The 19330-nt window shown below is 38.7% G+C and overlaps 1 protein-coding gene across 6 annotated transcripts in view; it reads left to right on the forward strand.

Annotated features, from left to right (window-relative positions):
- The first annotated feature begins 3540 nt into the window (after positions 1–3540).
- Positions 3541–19330, forward strand: part of arhgap20 (Rho GTPase activating protein 20) — an 87260-nt gene continuing 71470 nt past the window's right edge. For 2 of the 6 annotated variants that reach the window (XM_055032040.1, XM_055032042.1), the window contains exons 1-3: positions 3541–3626; positions 5010–5091; positions 7890–8016. The gene's annotated coding sequence lies outside the window, so the exon portion shown is untranslated. Of the gene's footprint in view, positions 3627–5009; positions 5092–7886; positions 8017–19330 lie in introns of those variants that run through there. The other 4 variants (XM_055032041.1, XM_055032044.1, XM_055032047.1 and 1 more) reach the window with 4 other exon arrangements.

The raw sequence follows: 19330 nt of genomic DNA on the forward strand, positions 1-19330 counted from the left end.
CAAAACTTTCGATAACAGTTTAAAGTCGACATTTAAAAGGCTTACATCCATGGATTATTTGCCGATACATCTTAATAAGTCTGACCTTGTATCACTTTTCTTTCTATCCTGTTTCTTTTTTTTTGCTCATGTCTACATTTAAACGTCAAATCTCAAAATTTCCCTCCATCACAAAGGATGCAAAATTTCTTTCTTTTTTATTTTACCACACAGTGAGACCTTCCCACTTCATACATGTGTCATAAAGGTTCAACAAAAGAGAACTGGCATTCTCTCAATCCTTGGTGTTGAGGGGAGACGTATGGAGGTATTCTCAGTACAATCTCTCCGTAAAGACGTAGTAAGACGTGAAACTTGCGCTAAGTCCTCTTCCCTGGGAGGCGAGCTTCATCCACTGAGCCGGGGCATTTAAATTTCATTTAACAAAGACGGGAAGGGTTCTGGATGCGTTTGAGCCAGGCCAACGGTTCCACACAGCTGTCCCTGCCAAACCAGAGGCTTACGCAACAGGAGGGCTGCAGGACGGACACTGGTGCGATCTCCGCTCAGTCGACCGTGGAAGGGTTACGTGGAGGACACGGGGGTTTATGTATCGTGACTGGGATGTTCAAGGACCATGGCAGGGAAATCAGACGTGTCATCTCTGGATGCTGAGACTTCAGAGACCGGGGCAGCATCAGAAAAAGTCCAGTCGAACAGATGAAGCGGGATTCAGAATCAGAAAATACTTTACTGATTACTAAGGAATAAAATGCTACTCTGTCCAAAATGTAGATGTTAGCAAAAATAAATAAAATTATATATATCTCTATATCTACATAGATATATATAAATATATAAAGATGCTTAGAACAAGTGAGACATAGCAATGTTAAAGATGATCTAAATGTAAAATAAATGAATTGAAATATGAACAATTATATACCTGAAATCTACAGTTGAGGTTTGTCTTTCTTTTAAGATTACATCATAACGGTACCGTCTGCAGTCGATGAATAAATAGGAGCGTGTGAAACAGATGCATTGTTAGCTGCAAACAACAAGAGCTGCAGCTTTTAGCTGCTGGTGTGTGCAGCAATTTATCACTGTGGAGCCCTTTGGACGCATACATTAAACATTTATATGCACCGAGCTGTAAACGTGACACGAGAGGAATGCCTGGACGTCATAGCTCAGCTAATGTTATGCTGCAATATTTGTTAAGAACTGAGGTGGCAGGAACATCTGTAGCACATAGCGAACACCCACAGCCGACGCAGAGGCAGGAACATGGAAGAAATCACAAGCAAGAAGAGAAATCCAAAATCCAAGCTCTTCTGGATGTTTCTTGGGAAATGTAGCCAGTTTCAGTTTGTCTAATGTATAATTAACTGACGCATAAACGTTTCTTCATCAAATGTGACGTAAAGTTTTTTCCACTTTCTAAATTTCCGCCTTGAAACTGGAAGTCTGTCTCTTTAAGAAGCTCCTGCTCTTTCTGAAACTCCACCTTCAGGAAGTCATCTCAACGTGGCTCTTCCATTAACACTTTAACAAAGCTTATACCGGCTTTGCACTGAGAAGTAGCACCTATAATGAGCTCAGCAGATGTTCCATCAGGTGTTTGCTAATTGCTGTTGGCTAGTCTGAAGTGGCTGAATGGGAGCGTTTCACTGGAGGGCAGCTCTGTGAGGCGGCAGCTTGGAAACTGGAACTCAGAGGAGGCCGGGCTGGGTTCAGCACAGCTGAATGGTGTCCATGGGAGACTGGCAGATTTCTCAAACATGGATGAAAGAATCAAGGTAACATTCCAGGTATGTTCTTGATGAAGGACTAACATGATAGCATGTTGTAAAGCTCAAAAAAGTCAATTTTAGACAATACTCCCCGTTTTGAGAGAATTTTCAATCAGAGGTTTCAGTGACACCTCGTTTTATCGTGGAGATTGTTACTGGCACATTAAATCACTTTTCTTTTTACAATGTACACAAACTGCAGAGCATAGAAAAAAAACTGAAATTTCACACATGAATCGAGCCGCTGTACCATTCTGCAAACTGTTCTCTATTGGTTCGCTCGCATATTGGTAGTATTGAGAAACCAGATGAAGCTTCATGATGACTTTAAAATCTTGCTGTCAGATCAGACAAATGCACTGTAGGTATTTGACATGACTCTGTCTTTTCAGAAAAAAACCCAACAAAAAAAACAGCCTCTCTTGATGGTACTTCACAGATTAGCTGCTTCTCCTTTAAAAAAAAAAAAAAAAAGCACCTTCAGCACACAAGTTTAGGAGTTATTTTTAGCATCTCTAAAAAAGAAAAAAAAGCAAGAGTAAAAAAAAAAAAAAAAAAAAAAAACAACCCAATCTCTTTCTTCTTGGACCCGCCACATGAAGGGTTTTCCTGGGAGAAGTCTGGGACTGTGGTTACCCTTGGTTGGTGGCTTGGAGACATGTGAGCCTATGTATATATACACCCTGTGGAAAAGCGACCAAAACACAAGCCGCTGCGGAGAGGAGCTGCAGGAGCTGCAGGAGCAGGGCGGAGCGCGGTGGGAACACGGGGAAGGAGGATAATGGCAGCTTCATGCCACAGATGTTTCTGCAAGTCATTTATTTTAAAAGGAACGTCAAGAAAGAAAAGAAATTACTTCATTATGTGCTTGAATAAATCAGTATGTAAGAGGTTTGATGTTGCCAAAGAAGCGTCCCGCACTGTAAACATCATATTCTTGATGGATGCTAGTTTCCAAATGTAAATTCTGAAGGAAAAAGTGGTTCAGGCTCCCGTCCCTTTAAGACGGATGTGGGTCACGATGTTACTACATTTTAAAGACTTGCTGCTTTCTCTATAAATCTGACCACCTTATTGGTAGAGTTTTGATCACGCGGCGTAATTAGTCACATAACTCCACAATTAACTTTTTATCATAAAATCGAAACCCCTTTTACCCCGGTTCGTCTTCTGTCACACGGGATTCTCCTTGCTGCCTTCGACAATGTCTAATATTTAACATTTTCTGACAGCTGCCATTGTGACGAGAAAATCGATTCGCTTCAATGGTGAAGGCCAAAGTAAAGAAATAGTTGCGAAATGAAAGCAAAGAAACGAGACACTCCCAGCGACAACAATGTTCCACTCCGTAGAAGAATAAAAATGTTGGATGTCAACTTTCCTCAGCAAACACTCGAATGAATCACTTATTAATAAAACAGAAACGGTCCTGGATCTGGAGTGTGGCCTGGCATGAAAGTTGAAGAAAGATATGCGTCAGCCATTTTTGCCCTGGCTCCTTACAATGTAGAGCAGAACCTTAGTCATTTGATTAAAAATTAGAAACAATACATTAATTAAAATACACTGTTAATATATGCACATTTAAATTATTTAAATAAATGTAGATCAAATCGTTCAATAAACAGCTAGCATGTAAAATTAGCATTGTGAGCTGGACCAGCAAAGTTTCGAAAACCGCACTAGCGCTCCCCCTGGTGGACATTTTGCTAAATTGTTTGGTGGCGCTAAAAAAAAAAAAAGAAAAGAACAGAAAATGGAGATTCAAGATGGCGGAAGGTAACACCGAACAGTTCGTGAAGTGAAGCCGATAATAATCCCAATACGTTGCGTTTCAGACAAGATTTGTTCGTAAGTATTGGTTAATTGTGAAAATAATATTGGTCTCTTTGTTTTGTGTAGCGGGGGTGTGGGTCGTTTGCAATCATTTATGTCATTTATTTTATTTTAGCTCGCAGTTAGCATGGTTAACTAGCGACGTTCGTTAGCCAGTACTACGCCTTGGAGCGTCGTTGTTTGGCTGGCTAGCTGTCGAAAAATCAAAGGCTCTTGGCGAGGACACAACAAGCATGTTTTGTGGTGAAATTGCTTTTTTTGCGGGGGTTTTAAAAGGAGAAGTAAAAAAAAACAAATAAACATTTTCAAATTTTAAAAATGAGAACACGTTTTCCAAATCGATTGTTACACATTCACAAGGAACAGGCTGATGTTTTTCTGGGGGATGGAGCCATTCAGTGAGGAACAAATCAGGGAGTTTGTCCCAAAACAGTCAGCAAGAATTTACCATTTATTTTTTATGGTATAAATGTAACATGTATTTCTAAATGGTTGTACTTGGCTTTGAAGGACCATCATTACTGTTTCTTTTTTAGTACCAGCCTCACTTTCTCTGCTTTCCCTCATCTCATTTTCTATTTTTTTTTTTTTACAATAAAATGCTCATATTTTGGCTTGATAACATCTAATCTCAGTCCCTTAATGCTAATGGTCTCTAAATGTTCTTGTGTTTAGCTTTGGGCTGTTTCAAAAACCTCTTCACTTTACTCTTTCAATATATTCAAGGGATTTAATGTCCTGTTTTTATCCTCCTGATTTCACAAAACCTGTAAGTATTTAACTTTGCTGGAAATTCAAATGAGCGCTTTCTAAATTGGGGTGGAAACCACCACCGGAGGTGACTAATATAACCATAAACACTTTGTCAGCTTTAGTCTTTTCTGTTTGTTTTGATTTTGTTGTTTTTCTTTTTGTTTTCACATCATCCCCCAAGATTCCCAAGGCATAATTTCCGACTGTATTTAACTTCCATCTTGGTCATGATTTTGTTGTTAATTTCTCCGAGATGAACACTAGAAGCGGAACCAGAATGAAACAGAAACCATATGGGAGCGTTCTCATCAACAGCTTTTCTCCACGGGAAGAGCAAACTTTGGCTCAGGACTGGAGCTGCTCCATTCCCAAAAAAGTGTTATGATTGAGAGACTTTTCAGAGGAAATGCACTGATAAAAGGGATTATGATGTCTTGCAGATTCCAGTATGTAAACACAAACATTATTAAAAAATTGCTGGAACCCCAGGCAGATTATGAGCATTTAGTTGAACTAATGGCATTTGTTGACTTTGACATTGATAAAATATGAAAAAATATAATTAGAAAGTTATAGCGCTTTGTTTCTCAATAAGGGGCCTTTTTTTTAAATTGGAAAAATGTCAGCTTCCTAATTGTTCTGCAGGAATACCGATGGATTCTGAACATCATGCTGTTGATTTCATCTGAAAATTGCAAGAACATCATTAAAGTTTCAAGTCTTAGAGGTAAGAAAAAAATTTAAGTTTTTAATTTCAACTACAGTGGTAAAAAAAAAAAATCCCCCTATCAAACTTTTTTCCTTTGCCTTTCTATTACTCGGTTTTTCAGATCATCAAATCAATGTTTTTTACCAATATTTACAGCAGTTATCCAAAAATAGAGAAGGAATGTAAGAAATGTTGCAGAGGTCTGGAATCGAACCAGGACTCATGACCTCTGCCGCTAGGGTCGTGCGTCTGTCAGTGATTAAATCCAATAATTAAATCAAATATGAAAACTGTGCGGCACTGGAAGAGAGCAAAGAGAACAACAGGGATGTTAATGATAGCTTTTTCCTTCATGACTCATCGGTTAAATAGCATCGATTGTCTCTAAGAGATGCACATCTGGACAGCTGGACTACTCTCTTGTAAATGTCATATTAACCTGATGCATCGCTTGTAAAATACATAGTTGACAGCGATTGGACATTCTTTAAGGCTTTAAAGCTCAGCATAGCCACGGTGATTTTTACTCATTCCCCCGTGTTTCCAAAGACAGAAACATATTTCTGCTGAACTAAAGCGCAGCTGATGCTCTTCTTTTGTACGTAACAGGATCTTTGAGACGTTCTAATATACATCCCAGAGTATTAGAAAGGACTATTGTTTTTCTCAACATAATGTGCCAGGGATTCCTGCTTTGCCAACCAGAGTCTTGGTTTGTTTGTGAAAAGGATGAAAAAGCAGCTGAATCTGGTGATCAGTGATCCCAAACTCCAACCCTCGGGGTTCAGAACCTGAAACTTTAAGGCGGGTTTATGCTGGAATGGTTGGAAAATGAGAACATGATAGATTCAAAAACACACAAACTTTTTGTTTGTTTTTGATGAAGTGTTGTTTTTTTGTTGTTGGTGGTTTCAAAATTGATGCAATTGATGAACTCATGGATGTTACTACTGGTGGAAAAGACAAAGAAGACAACAGGAAGTGGTAGAAGGACGATGGTGCGGCATGTTTCTTTTTTTAACGACGCATCGCATGAACAGATTTATTCAACAGAAGCACCACGATTTTGCAATTGTGCTCTTTTCGACATTAGTGGAGCTTCGTCAACATTTTGCACTTGTGAAGGAAACACACTTAATCACATGTTCATTTGATTTGTGTGTGCCGAATTGTGAACCATTTGAGCCATGTGTCATTTTGTAATTTATACTTAGGAAAAAACAGCAAAGAAATTCTTCATAGGATTTGTGAAGCCCTTGACTAATAGCTGTATCACTATAAGCTGGACATTCTCTGCAGACGTTTTCTTTTGGGAATCTCCTTGGAAGTTTATAGTATAGAAGCGTTAAGCTTTCCTGCCCTCAGTGTCCGTTTAGAGCTTTCTGTGCCAGAGGGGTTTTTGTACCCGGTGGGATTGTCTGTGGTCGTGCCGCTGCCAGTGGGATCCAACCTTCGTTCCCCACAAACGTCCTCCAGATCTGAGACTTCTGCTTCTCATTCCCTCTGTGTGAGACGCTTCACCTCTGAGACCTTGAGTAAAACAACACCGTCCTATGCTGGAGTATGTCAGTATGTGCGCACTTTGTTGCATTCCTCGAAACACTGCCGCCGAGGGTTGTGGGATGGAAAATGTGTTTACATGCTCATATTTCAAACTGCAGCCTGGTCTTGTGCTTACATTAATGCGTATCTGTAGGGTGGGGGTGGATCTAACTTCCAGAATAAAAGCTGGTTGTGTTTGAGCAACTCACATAACTAATATGTTCTCAGGTCACTCAGAGTTTAAACGGGACCTATTCACATTTTGTACATTCTTTATGCACTTCCATTTTGGTTTCTGCTGCTTCTAAAAACATCCCAAGCCTTTAAACCTTCAAGTCCTAAACGGGGCGCAGGAGATCCAGACAAATTTGCGGTACTGCAATTTGAGCTATCAAATTTTTTGAGCTATCTGAAAAATTCCAAGAGTTTCTGAAAGGGGAGACGTTGCGATTTCCAGCCAAGATCAGGTTATTACGGTACTTTCACTGCTGCCACAGCAGGCAGTGAAATTAATCTGAGGGTGCTCTTTTAATAGATGGTAAATTGCGAAAACAACTTGCTAGATTTTGAAAGTTTCTGTTGTTGTAGATAAATGGGCAAATATATTTACTCACATTTAAAGAGCTGCATTCAATTAATGCAGCAATTAAAATCCTGGCGGTGATTTTAAATTAAGGACATAAAGAGTTAAAAGAAACACCCAGTTATTTTTTGGTGTCTAGAAAATGAGTCGTTTCTAAAACCTTTGGAATGAAACATGACAAGTCAGCAGGCGCTCCCTCTCTCCTAGCAACACTAATAATTTCTGTTACTTTGCAACCCAGGCAGAGCTTCAACACGTATGCAGCTGATCAATGGCTGCTGGAAAATACGAGTGTTTTGTTGTTGACTTGCCATCCAGAAATTGCTTCTTGCATTCTTGAAGGTTGATCCAGTTCTGCTTTTCAAAAATATAAGCAATTACGGTGGTGTAATTGTGCATCTGTTTGTGGCCATTTTCACCTGCAAGTGTAAACATTGATTTGGGGGGCGTGGCCAGCAGCAGCTTATTTGGATTTAAAGTGACAAGAGCCCCTAAAACGTCTCAAAATACGCCAAACTGATGAGTCTCTCATGTCATGATAGAAGAATGATGTGCAAAAAAAAATGAAAAAAATTAATGAACATGTTTTGTAAACATATCCTGACCTGTTAAAGTAAGCATGATAAATCACCAATCTGTAACACAAAACAAGTGTACCTGGTTCACAGCACTTTCTTCTTCCCTTTAGCAGGGGTGTCAAACTGCGGTCCTGGAGGGCTGGTGTCCTGCAACGTTTTGATGCGCCTCTGCTGCACCACCTGAATAAAATAATTACGTCATTAGCAAGGCTCTGGAGAACTGATCTACACAATAAGGAGGTAATTAAGCCATTTCGTTCCAGTGTTTTGTACTTGTGGCACATCTAAAAACTGCAGGACAGCGGCCCTTGAGGACTGGAGTTTGACACCTGTGCTTTAAGGGAACAATCAAAGCCCAGGCAGCAGCGGTATTGTCCTCATGGCTCTTTCAAAGAGCTTCCCGCTGGAATGCAGGTTGTTTATGAGCGTTAACACCAGATTTTACGACGACCGGAGCTAAAAATATGAGGAATGAGGGACCAATGTAAACATTGTAGTTACAGAGATTATCCTTCTGCAGAGGAGACCTCCGCAACTGCCAGGGCTTTAAATTTTAGCAGGGAGGAAGAACATCTTGAAAACTTATAGCAACTCAAGGTCTTTTTGTGCTTAAGTACAGCTGTTGACCCACTTTATTCTCTTCTGGTGACTTTCCACTAATAGCTCTCCATCATTTAAAAAAAAAATACTTTTCAAACCCTTCTTTTGGTCCAGAGAGACCCTTAACTGAGAAAGATTTATATCAGTCTGAATATGAACCATAATGGATGGTGTTTTGGGGGCAGATTTTGATAGCGGGGAAATATTCTGTCAAAACAACAACATTAATAACCTCACCTAATTGGTTTCACTTCATCATGCCTGAGTGATGGGATTCCTCTGTTGACTTGCAGATTCGTAACACATGCGACTGTTGGTTTTGGATATTACCTGCGTCCTGAATGCACCATAATCGCTGAAAATGTCACATATCTCTTAGCGCCATTCCTCTCCTGTGGGGGAAAAGTTCACGTATTTGGAGGCGTTTGCATAACGAGCAGCCCTCATCCTCCGTGTGACTGGCTGTAAATCAGTCAAAACAGATAAAATCTCTGTGGAAGAACCCGTTTACTAGACGTTGCTTCTTTGGGCGATACGTCTGGTTCGTTTGGAGAGGTGTGAATGGACAATCGAACTTTGATTTTGGATCAAAAAAGTGAACTCTGTTCCGTCTAAAAGCCTAGGTCTCTTTTTGGTCAAAAAGCAGGGCATTCTGGGTAAATACGACCAAACTTAGGCGACAGTTTAACGCTAGCAGCAGAAATAGCTCATGCTCTTTTACCAAAGACAAAAGAAAAATCCAACGATCAACAAAATCTGAAGCCCCTCTATTTTTGTTTACACTTTCCAAAGTAGGACATTCTGCTCATGTCTTCTTTGAAGGTTTTCATGTCGTTTCTTTCAGTGGTTCTTGGTGCAGCGCCACCACAGGCTAGGAAGGGAACAGGATTTTCAGAAGTTTTCAATTGTGAAAGCAAACCTGCTGAAAATGGAACAAATTTGGTCCTCGATCGATCTGAGTCTATCAAACTATCAGGTGTGAAATATTAAGTAGTTATCCCAGAAGAAATGTTCATGTAGTGATGTATAATCTTTTTTAAAAAAGTTATTTAAATACCTAAATGTAACTGTAGAACTCACAGTGGATTCTTTGAGGTTCTGCTGCAGCAAAGCATTCCACCATCATGGTACTTATATCTCTATGCTTCACATTAGGTGTGATTATTGCACTCATTAGGTGAATGATGGATTTTTTTAGAGCTATCAGAATAAAGGAGGGTAAATGAAAATGTTTGCCACACCTTTCAGATTTAAAATTTTTTTTTCAAAAATTTTTAAAAAAACTGTTAACCTATCACATAAATTTCCAACAAAATACACTAAAGTTTGCAGTTGTAAAAACAAAGGGTGAAAACACTTTTGCATGGCATTGTTTGTGATTGACAAATGTTTCTGGAGCACTAAAGCTCTGTTAAAAAATAGCATTTTCAAGCAACATAAGTTACGAAACACACTTTGTGGAAAGTGTAAAAAGCAGCAGCCTCCCGTTGCTTATGAACAACATGAATGTGTTGCTCCATAATGTCTTTCACGTCGTACACCAGATTCTTGTTTCCTGATCGTCGTACCTGCTTGTCCTTTTCCTGCCTCTGGCATTAATCAGTCTCTCCAGGCCTTTGTTTATTTTCCGGCTCAGTTCACTTTGTCTTCCATAACTCAACTTGGTTTCTAATAAAAATCTCCTCTTCCAAACGTGTCCATCTCCTCCCTTCCCGTATGGTGGAATGTGACAGCGTTTTGATTTATCTATGAAAATTAAGAGACTGTATGCTGAACTGTACACTTTAAAAACGAGTTTTGAGGGGAGTTACACGTCACCCGGTTAAATCATGCAAATTGAATCAAGCATTTCAGTTCGTACATGTGAAGTTTGGCAATGGTTAAGCTTGACAACAATAACTACTTTATTGTGGTAATAATTTGTACAGGCATATATTAAGCTGAAGCTATGAATTGGTATAAATCCACACATTTCTCAGATGGTCAGTAAATTTAATGTTTAGTTAAAGTGACCATTAGCATCTTGATTTAAATCATTTGTACTTATTATTAGCAAAACATAGCATGTGACAGTCAACACCAAACACCATTTCAGATATCAGTATGGCTGAGGCAAAATATTTGTGATCTGTTGTGCATGGAAGGCCAGTGATGCCAAAGCTTTTAAGGACGCAATGAAAACTGACCATACTTTTGGTGGTCAAAAGGACGTTTTACATCCCACCCTGCTAAAATTATTTTAAAGGTTCATTAATATTTCACTTACAATTTATGCCTTATACCAATTGTTTTTAGTACTAATACAGAGAATGAGGTGATTTTATTCTGAGATATTGGCTAAAATCTCTCCATATAAACGGTACACCAAGTTGAGTTGTGATAATGCACAAATGAAGAAATATGCACACAGAGGCATCTGTAAACCAAGAGAGGAGATTATAATATGGGAGGCATTTCTGTCTGAGGTGCTTTGACACTTTACTGAAGGCAACACAGTGATAACTCGGCTCCTTATTCATGGAAAATGCAAGATTCCTGCACTGCTGCCAAAAACAGCTCAGGGTCTTTTTAGCTGCTGAACAGAGTTTTACTCCTAAATTATTCTACATTCTTGTTTTTAAGTGTTTATTTTTCATTTTGTCTTATGTCTCCCTCCTTCAGCTATGTCTTAAGAAGAATATAATGAAATGCTCCCATTGAAAGATAGGCAAATGGCCAAAGAAAGGCATCCCACGGCAGGCCAAACATAACTAGACTTGGAATCATGGTCTTAACACCAAACACAGAATGTGTGCGCTTCAAGTGGGAAAGACATTGTTTCATCACTGACTTTCTCTTCTCTTCGTTGATCCTAACCTGATTTACGCTCCCAACGTTTAGCCCTCTTAGCGCTCAGTGTTCTGAAACACAACATTTGGTTTTTCTTCCGTGCAGAAAAAATTGACCTCGTTAGCACACAGTTAATCCGATGCACTAATACCATGTTGGCAGCGAACCAGAGAGCCAGCTAATATGCACGGAGTCCGAGATGAAGTTTATTTTCAGGATGATGATGGCCTTAATAAATTAGATTAATGAGACTCTCCATCATCTGCCAGCTCTTTAGGCATGCTGTCCTGAGAGCAAAGCATTTCGGGCTCTAACTACGTAACCAGTGACAACGAAGCAAAATCAACTGAGGTTATTTTTATATTAGACTGAAACTGAATAAAAGAGGAGACTTGTAGTTTACAAATGATGTTCTAACGTATCTATGCCTGAATACAATGCAACCTTGATCTAAACTAAAGGAAATAGGAACGCTAAAGGTAAAATGTTAAAGGGACAGTATTATCTAAAATCGACTTTTGCTTTACATGTCATAATGTTATTCCTTCATCAAAGACATGCTTTGATTTTTTTCATGCATGTTTGAGAAATCCTTTCATTTCCATGGCAACCTTTCAGCTGTGCAAAGCGCCTATTTGGACCTAGCCCTGCTTTTGGAGCTGCAGTTTCCAACTCCCCAAGTTTCATGTTCCATCTCCTTAGCAAACACCTGGTCAAACTGCACATCTGCTGAGCTCATTATAGAAACGGCTTCACAGTGGTCAAAACGTAATTCGTCAAAACGTAATTCAAGGGTTAAAGGGGAAGCCTTGTTGTGATGACTTCCTGAAGGTGGAGCTTCAAAAGAACAGGAGTTTCTTAAAGAGACCGAGGCCCAATTTCAAGGTGTTAAATTAGGAAGTAAAATTTATTTTAAGTCATATTTCAAATACGCAGCATTTCTATAACAACTAAAGCTAAAACAGTTACTTGACTGAGCTACTATGTGTCTAGAAAAAAACAAAATTCCAGCCCTTTAAGAAGACATACAATATGAAATAATGTATGTGAATGTTGAGGTGACATGACACGTGATAATTAAACAATGTTAACTTCCTTCTGCTCTGTGTTCACAGTAAACATAGTCAACAATCTACTCTGCAACTGGAAACCAATTTTACTCCTAACATGTTGCTGTGATAACATTTTGTAATGAAGCGTTTTCTGCTGAAGTGAACAACAAGAATGGCCTCGTTTCCACTGAGCGTTACGACGCAGTTTGCTATTGTGTGATTTGGCGGATTCAGAAAATGCGATTCAGTTGTGAAATGTTGCAGGAATGTTAATAACGTTACAATCGGATTGCGACCTGCAGACTCTCTGTCTGTGCTGTCGAAGATGAACTCACTCTTATAGAGGGAATGGTTGGGACGCCTGAGGTCACAATATGACCTCATCAAAACAGGTTAGGGTTTTCATTTCTACTCTCTGGGCGCTGTCATCTCTGGGCAACTTTCTATTTCCCTCTGATTGTTATCTGTAACTGACTGAAGACACAGTTAAGTGGCCCATTCAAAGTCTCATTTCTGCTCAGTTCTCCTTTCCTGCAGTAAAACTTGAAACGGTCAAAAGAGCTGCAAGTTTTTATTTCTATCATTTTTCCTCCTGTCAGTATCAAAACACGTAGCTCCGAGATTGACTGATGAAAACTTATTTATTCAAACGCTTACCTACATTCAGAAGTGTAAATTTTTTTTTTTTAGAACAACAACAACAAAATATAGTCAAGACAAATCCAGTCTTACAAACTTAAAATTTCAATCTGTCCAGATTAGAGGTCTTTTGTTCAGACAACCCAACGGGATATTTCACCTTAATATCCTGGAGCTTTCTTTTTAGCAAAGTTACTGGAATCTTTCTTCCGTTATTGAGAAAAATACCCTTTAGATTGCTTGTAAGTAAAGGGATTTGATGCAGCAATTCAATAATGTGTGAAAGCACAGATAACTCATCTTAATGTCGACTGAGTACTGCGCGTTTCTGCCGTTTCTCGGACTGTGGACACGGAGTTAATACTTGAACTGTGAGTCACAGCCTGTTACTGCCCACCTTTAATTCAAAGCTCTCTGGAGAAGGAGCATATTTCAACTCCCTCTCTGAGTATATAATATTAGATTAGGCAGGATTGTTTGGTTGAGATAGAGGTTTTTGGGTTAGTGTGCAGGTGGGGTTTCTGCTCCGTATAAATGCACAAAGATCCTCGGACAGACAGACAAAGTTCAAAGCGTTATCGTTCTCAACCAACAATCTTTCCATCTTGCAAAAATCAGATTGTTGCATCTGCTCAGAGTTAATTTGCACAAACGTGTGTTTAAATTAATGCCACATCCAGAGTTGTCCTTGACAGAGACTTTCTGTCTCTAAAACCTGATGCATGGCCTCACCAGGCAGAGTCTTGACAACGAGATGCTGCGGTTTGAAACCTGCTCTGCCTCAGGGCGAAGGATTTTCTAGTAATTGCCTGGAGATTTATAAAAATGGAAACTGGCTTGAGATCCACATTCGTCAGACAGACCGGTGCATTTGCCTCCTGATTTACTTTGGCTGACTGTGTCATCTGGGATCTTTGCATTCGTGCCTGCTGAAGGTTCGATTTTTAATATTTGGTTTTGTTTGATTAAGGTTCCATTAATGGCGTTTGGGAGTTCTACAGGTTATTTGGGATGTCTTAAACCAAATAATGTGTTTTGTTTTATGATATTTTATTCGGAACTGATTCGAGTTATTTCAGAATAGACCCAGTCCCAGTTCAACTAAAGGAGATTTCTGTGCCATATGACATGATAAAAAATAACAGGAAACTCAAATAATCTCTTTTTTATCATCATAGATAATGAAAAGAAGCTGGATTAGAACTCCAAACCAAACGCTAACGTTTTCTTCCGTCTCGTTTTTAACTTGTATTTCAAGTTTTACCTTTTTTGGTTCCCACTCAAAACCTTTAAATAAATATATACACAACAGAATAGTGTTGTGTAAGATGTGTAATATCTGGAATTTATTTATTTATTTATTTTTTTAACAATTCACAAAAAAGCTAAAGAACTAGCTTTGAAAGTTTGACATCATTAACTATTTTTTCTTGCGCAATTGTACAAAATCCAAATTTTTATCGTTGAGGTTTGTGGTTGTTTGTGGCAGCCGTAGTTACAAGAGATTAGGGTCGAATTTTAAAAGTAAATGTGGGAAATTAGCAGCCTGAATTTATGTGTCAGATTTAGCCACGTGAGAAATGATGGATGTCACAGAAGAATAAGAAAAAGAGGAAGTGAATTAATCGTCGCCAAGTCAACAGACTTCAGATTGAACATCATGTCTCACTTTGTTCAAAATGAAAGAGTGGCTGTTCTGTAACTTTAATTTAATTTACACTGTTATATTAAAGGATGACTAAACAACTGCTGGATGTTTTATGTGTCAAGGTCACATAAAACATCCAGATCCAGCATCATCAGGCTTTTGGATACAAATGATACAAAGTAAACATTTGCCACACTGTTTTTTTAAATCCTGAAGTTTCATTTTGATCCTGTCCAACGTCTTACCTATATATAAACCTCAACAGCAAGAGGAAAATCTGCGTCATGCTGGGAAATGCATATGCTCATTCTCAAGAAACTGAGGACAGGTTCCAGGAAGCTAATTTTACTCCAGAAATGAACCAGCGCCATCAACATCAGCAGGGTAATAAAACTGATTAACATTTGCTGCAAAGCTTTTATTGCCCCATCAATAACTTGCAAAGTTATTAGTTTGCTTGGAGTAATCATAGTAGAGGGAAATACTTTCATTAATGGAGCTGGGGATGTTTATTAAATCAGCAGCAGGAACTCGTTTGGTGGAGAGAGCGAGGAATCTTTTCAAATGAGAGAATCTGGTCTCTAAACTGCATGTTAAAAATGTTCCTCTGCAACAGTTCAAAACATAAGCATGCACAGACAATGAAGCCATGTGGGTTGCCATGTTGGCGAAATTGCTCATATAGGTTTTGATTCTTTTTTTTCTCTTAATCATGTGTCTGTCTTCAAAACCTTTTAGTTTGTTTTCCCAAATCCACTTTGACCAATGCTTTTTAAAATATTACAACCAACATGTTTATATACGTCATAATTTTATGAGCCTAGACAATTTCATTATTTTAGCTGTGTTTTGTAACACTCTCTTTTGATTTCGTTCCAATAGAAAGAAGCGGAGTGCGTCTCTGCTGCTGTGTTTTCATAGGTTTCCAGTTCACCGTTGTCTTTTTTGGCCAGAACTAAGACAAGCAGAGAGATTTATTTCTTCTCTCTCCTTTGGTGTGGCTCCAAACAGAAATAACAGTGAATCAAGGGGAAAATCAGTTTAAAAAGTATTTTCAACTTTTTTTCTATGTGATTAAATTTTTTTTTATTGATTTAAAAGAAAAAAGATCACCGTCAGAACAAATAAATAGGCATTAATAGCTATTGTTGAAGCTGTTGTTATACAAGATTATTATCATAAGTATTGGCTCCAACATGAAATAATAATGCACAGATGCAGGAGATGCAGGTAAAGATGATTGGAAATCTAATTCTTATGTTCTGCGATCTGTTCAACGTCTGATTTATTATATCGAATACTCATCCAGAAAAGTTCCCTGGGTGGGCTCTCTCAATTTTTCCCATTTTTGCTGTAATCCTTCAGACAATGTAATTCATAAAATGCAATCTCCTCCATGCCATCCCCCCATTCTTCCATAATTGTTTTACTAATTTTCAAAGCGATCCTTATTGCTGCAACCAGAACCACCTCAAAAACCCGAAGTATTCTCTGGGATACATTCAAGTTTGGGATCTGTCCTCTCGTCTCATACGTACATCAGAGGATATTTACTCAAGACATGCACACATTTTACATTTACAGTGCAAAAACAACCTCTTATTGATAGTGACGCCCCTTGTTATTGTCGATATTGTCCTTCGTCAGTTTCACCCCGCGGCCTCACAGGGAAATGATCGCATCTGTGTAGGATTTTTATTGCCCAAACTTCCCTCTGGGCTTTCAAACACTTTTTTCCCCGAAAATCCCCGGCCTCTTGTCATTCCCAGATCTGTTTGCCACAACAGTGTGATACTCCAGGATTTGTCACTGCCGGTTTTTGGGAGTTTTGTTTACTTGTTAAAACGGGAAGCCGTGCAATGTTCTTGTGTTAATGTCAGAAACATGTTAGAAACATGGCCTTTGGAGCAAATATGTTTAACATTTGTCCATGTTTTCATAATAATTAGACAATCCCAGAAGTTGTTTGAATGGCCTTACTTCTTCTTAATGGTTAGTTTTGTCTTCTGCTCTTGTCAGTTTGAGTTTAAGCTTTAGTTTGGCGTTTTACGACACTGCATGTTCTCTGTATTGCTAATTTAACTTTTTAAAAAAAAAAAAATTTTTTTTAAAGTCTTTATCTGCTAAAAATCATCAATCAGAAACCAAACAGCAGAATGAAAATTGTGTTTTTGCAATAAAACGAAAGACAGGCACCTAACTTACAACCTTCCGTTTTCAAGATGGATGTACTGTGCCAATGTTTTTCAACAGTGGTCCTGCAGGTTTTAGGTGTTTCCCTGCTTCAACACACCTGATTTCAATTGATGGCTGATCAACAGGCTTTTCCTGAACTGCAGTTGTCTAAATCAAGCGTGTTAAAGCAAGGGAAACATCTAAAACATCCAGATGGTTTTGGCCTCAGTGGGCAGAAAACACTTCATTAGATCCATAGCAGACGTCAAACACCAAGTGAAGTCAAAATTATGAGCGCTTAGTCTGCAGAGTATTGCAAACATCAATAGGAGAAGCACCTGACGCTGCCAGTGAAGCGTTTGACCAGTTTACGTTTAACTGGGTAGGAAATGTGTCTGTTCATAAACAGAGGAGAATGATGTTTCTACTGGCAAGGTAAGAATTTCTTCCTTTTTATTCATTAGCAAACACGACTTGAAAAACCAGCTGTGCTCCATGTGGCAATAAGTCTAAGTTCGGCATGTACTTGTGATTAAAAGGGTTTAGAGCCATTCCTCTGAGAGTGTTGGTAAAGTTTTTCTTGTCCGTCATTCATGGTTTGCCATTTTCTACGCTCATTCATAATTCTGCTCCTGGGAAAGCGGACGCTAATTAAACATCCTGTACTGCTCCGCGAGGCTCCAAAACTCTTTGTCTCGTTGCCTTTGTCAGCTGTCCGTCTGGTATTATGAAAGCCCGAGTGAGCCGTAATCTAATTAGTCTGCGCTGGCCTTTGACCGAAGCTTTGGCAGTCTCAAAGACGCTCGGTGCGTGCAAGAAGTCTAACAGCACGACATTTAGGTGATCTGATTGGATAAACCAGCTTGGATAATTAATCTTTTTAATCACAAAAAATGATAAAGTTCCATTTAGCTCCAGAGGTTTTTACAAGCAGCATGAGTTGGTGGTAGAATGTTTACACATGCAGGTACTTTAAGTGGACAAAATACATTTAAAATATATTTTAAAAGCTTGCTATTCATCAAAGAGAACTGTTTTCATTTAAACCACTAAAGTAAAATACTATTTCTTAACAATAACTGGAACATATGAACTCTTGTCTTTGTTCCGGTTTTTAGGATAATGATTTACTTGATTTTTGTTCTCATCATACAAGGCACCGTGAATTGCCTCATTGCTGAAATGCGAAATACAAGTTAACTTACCTTGCCTTAGAAAAATTTCTCGTATACAACTCTGGAAAAATGACCAGTTTCTCTGATTTGACTTTTTATAGGTATACATTTGAGTAAAATGAACATTGCTTTTTTATTCTGTGAACTACTGACAGCAAAATAACTTGTAAATATTGTAAACAACTCTCTTTTAGTGTTCTGGAAACGTAGAGGATGACATTGGTGACATGGAAAGATTATATTCTTCTATTTGGTTACTGCCTGGCCAATTATGGCTTTTTTGACTATGAGCTGCATTTTCTATACAGGCATTTCTGTATTTCATAGGTGGTAATGCAAATGAATGAGAAATGTCATAATTTCTTATTAAATCAGTCACTCGGGAACCAGAAGTAATGAATTCAGTCGACTAGACAAAAACATAATCCAGATTAAAACAGGAAAGGCATGCACTACTTTGTCAACATCACTCAGAATTTTTTTTTTTTTTACATTATCAAAAAACTACTCAGTTTACTATTTTCACAAACACCACATTCTTGTCAGAAGCTGCGACAAATACAGAACTTCCTTAGTTCCATAAGTCTGTCGTATCGGCAACAAATCGGCTGAAGTTACGAATCTGTCTGTTTTATCCCTGCTGCATCCATGAGATTATCCAGCTGATAATCCCTCACCTGGTCAGAGATTTACAGCTATTATGATTCTACCCTGTTATTCGTACCATCTGTCTTTTTCAGAGATGTTTTTAACCTCTGGCTCGTGTGTGAGCCCATTAAGCTGTCCTGAACGCTATAATTCTCGAAAGGTGCGTCCATACAAGCAACTCCATCTAATGACATCAACTTCCAGAACAGATGGAAGGATTTAATTTTTAAGCGACTTCTTGGGTTTTGGTCTCTCCGTAGAGGAAAGAAAAACAATCTCTCCATTACCATGGTGACACTGTGGTGCTGCCAGAGATAGAGTTTCTGGCTTACGATTCGCAGACATGCCTACAGCTTTGCGATGCTCCGATTTATGGCTAAAGGCGAAGCTTTTAGTCCAGTCATACGAAGAGAACAATGGACTCTGGCGATTGAAAAGTACTTCCACATGCACAAAAAACATAGTATGGTATTAAAGTTTCTTTGTTCTGATCATATAAAACTCCAAACAAGTTTTAAACCATTGTTCTGAAATCTGAAGGATCAACTGGTGAAACCTAAACCCACACGCACAGGACATCAAACCATCCTCGAATCTGAAGGGACAGAAAATGGGAAATGATACCCAAGAATTATTTTCCTGAAAATGTTTGAGTGATTGAAATCATTTGACTGTCTGGTCCTGGATTGTTTTTGAGTTTGGGTCTGGTGTCAATATCCTGTTACTGTAGTCAGCCTTCCTTCTGCTTTGCTTTAGATTGGTGCTTTCTTAGTGATTCTAGTTAAATA

Source organism: Poeciliopsis prolifica, unplaced genomic scaffold (genome assembly GCF_027474105.1).
Source record: "Poeciliopsis prolifica strain line A6 unplaced genomic scaffold, Auburn_PproV2 SCAFFOLD007, whole genome shotgun sequence".
Classification (NCBI taxonomy): Eukaryota; Metazoa; Chordata; class Actinopteri; order Cyprinodontiformes; family Poeciliidae; genus Poeciliopsis; species Poeciliopsis prolifica.